The following is a 2853-nucleotide window of genomic DNA, read 5'->3' on the forward strand; positions in this document are numbered from 1 at the left end:
TGAACCTATTTGCAAGCTCTTTCTCACAACCCTTCACTAAATGCTCAGAAGAAAGATTGGGGGCAGGGCGGAAGACTGGATAGAGAGAGATTCCTTTCATGGAGCAGGTATGCGTGAGGTGAATGGCACTTACTGAAGAGTCCTGCCTGACTTCCCAGACCCTTCTCTTTCACAAATCAAGAATCTTAGGCTATGGAGGAAGAACAACAAATCCTTTTGTCTCCATGTCACAAAGAACCATTGCTTCTGGAGAAGGAATTGAAGAAATAATCCTCTACCCCTGTGGGAGCGGCAACAAACTGTCATGGGCCCAAGATCCTACACCAATACCATGCAGACGTCTACTACTGTTGGCAAGAGGAAGGAATTTCCCACCCAAATGAACTACAGTTTTGCTTCTAGGAGATAGAAGGATAGGAACATTGAGAAAGTCTTTTCAATGCCAAAGTGAAACTCCCAATGTACAACTAATGCTAGACAAGCACAGCAGAAAATCTTATACTCCTACCACAAGCCCAGTACTGGTTAGCAAGCAATGCCTGTCTACTAATGAAGGGCAGGATAAGAGCATGGAGAGATGTCTCTACTATGGGAAAGATGGGAAGGAATGGCTGAAAACTTACAGGAGGAACAGGGACACAGAAAACCCTCTTGCACCTCATTCTCCACTTAAACCCAGGGCAACAGCAGCCCGCCACTAGATGACTTCGAAGCCTACAGTACGTTGAAGGTAATGATAGTAACAACAAGATCCAAATCCAGCACAACCTCTAACGAGATTTACTCAACCTCTCCTCAAATAAATAAATAAATAAATAAATAAAGTCTTGACAAAAAAAGAGAAGGGCCATTTACAAATGTAAATACTACTTATCTTATTTTCTACTGTTCTTATACCTACAATGTTCAGTATTTAATCAAAAATTACAAGGCACATACAAAAAGGAAAAAGAAAAAAGAAAAGAAAAAATAACACTGTCAAAAAGTAAAGTAATAAACAGAACTATACTCAAAGATTTAGATGTTGGTTTTAAAATAAATGCATTAGGAAGAATTCTAAGATGACCCCAATGATGAGAGCACTTATAAAAACTCTTTTAGTTGAGAGTGGGCAAGTCTCGTGGATATGAGATTAATCGTAATCTTATACTGTCATTATATGACAAAAAGGATTTTTTTCAGATGTCATTAAGACCCTTAACCAATTGAGTTCATCAAAAAGGAGATTATCCTGGGTAGGTCTCACCTAATAAGGTGAATTCTTAAAAGGGGATCTAGAAGTTGGAGATTTTTAAAAAGTCAAGGAGATGTTCAAAAGGAGACATGGATATTGGGTATCCCTCCAAAATGCCTGTTAATTAAAATTTGTCGTATTGCTCGTATAATACTTATATCACAATAGTAAAAGATTCCAGATTTCTCTTTCTTTCAGGACAGACTAGCATGGCTTTATGAGGCAATAACTCCACTTATTTGGTGACGTTTAGCCAAAAATAAAAACCAAACTCACAATTTATTAATGTGTATTTTAACAAGTATGGTAGACACATACTACCAATACTATTTTGCTTACACTGAAGCAGTACTTTTACTAAAGCGGTCTTTCACATCTTGGCCCACATTAAAAGTGTTAACATTTTATCAGCACAGTTGTAGAAAACTGGAAGATAACTTTTCTTTTTCATCAGATAATATGTTTAAAGGCCTATCCCACAATTCCCAAAACGGGTGAGATAATCTCTTCAAATTCTTGATAGATGACATCAACCAAAAATGCTATTTGCACATGAAGGTGATTTAAAAAAAAAAAAAGTTTAAACCATTTTTACAACCATTCAAAATTTTACAACTAAAATTATATTTAAAGGCTATAACAAATCTTCCTTTGGTGGACAAATATTATGTTGAAAGTTCTTGCTAAAATGTGAATAGATTTGAATTCAATCAAACTTTTCTTATACCAAATATTTTTAAATAATGATGCACTATTTTGAAGAATGTATATGCTTTATACTGTCAAGCTGAAGCTGGTTCGGATGCCATTAATGAGCATATGTGCTACAAAGGGATGGAAGAGTCTGATAAATGTTTATAAGGACAGAGATTCTTTGCTGCTGCAGCTGAGAGCTCTGTTTAGTATAGCCTCCCCCTTCTGTCTCCACTTTCCAACCATAGATACCATAGTAAGACTTTGGGAGAGGTGCAGTGATCCTTGGGCATCTCTTCCAGCAGTTTTAGGGGCCACTTGTCCACAGTGGACACTGCAGTTGGCTACAGTGTCCTTTGGCCCTGCTTATACCTCTTGGCAAAGCAGCAAGTTTCAAATAAATCAGCAGAGTCTATAGGACTTATCCTCAGAGGTGCCTTTCATGAGGCAACTCCTATTTTGAGGCCCTTCATCACTATCTCCAGGGCTGAGGTATACTTGGAATCCATTCATGAACAACTATCAGTACACATTGCCCTAAAAGTAGAATGATAATGCCAGATGCTAAGAGCAATCCACATGATATCCTCCTAAATCTTGCTAATAAATAAAACAGTAACAGCGGGGGAGATGGTACTTGTAGCAAAGACTGCTATTGTCCCACGACATCTATTTTCTCCTTTCAGAATAATTGAATCCCAAACTTTGATTGTTATCTGGGCACATAGCCAATTCCCAGCTTCCCTCTGTGGCCATATTCTGTCACTTAAGTGTCACTTGAAAAACTGGATGCCTTCTAAGGACATAGCTTCCCCTGAAGCCCTCTCAAATAATAGTTCTTTTTGTTCTCCTATTGGGTCTGAAGGTGGGATCCATGACCTTCTCACTCTTTATTACTGCCACAGGATCATTATTCTTCTTTTCTT

This window comes from Pteropus vampyrus, unplaced genomic scaffold (assembly GCF_000151845.1).
Source record: "Pteropus vampyrus isolate Shadow unplaced genomic scaffold, Pvam_2.0 Scaffold139, whole genome shotgun sequence".
In the NCBI taxonomy this organism is placed as follows: domain Eukaryota; kingdom Metazoa; phylum Chordata; class Mammalia; order Chiroptera; family Pteropodidae; genus Pteropus; species Pteropus vampyrus.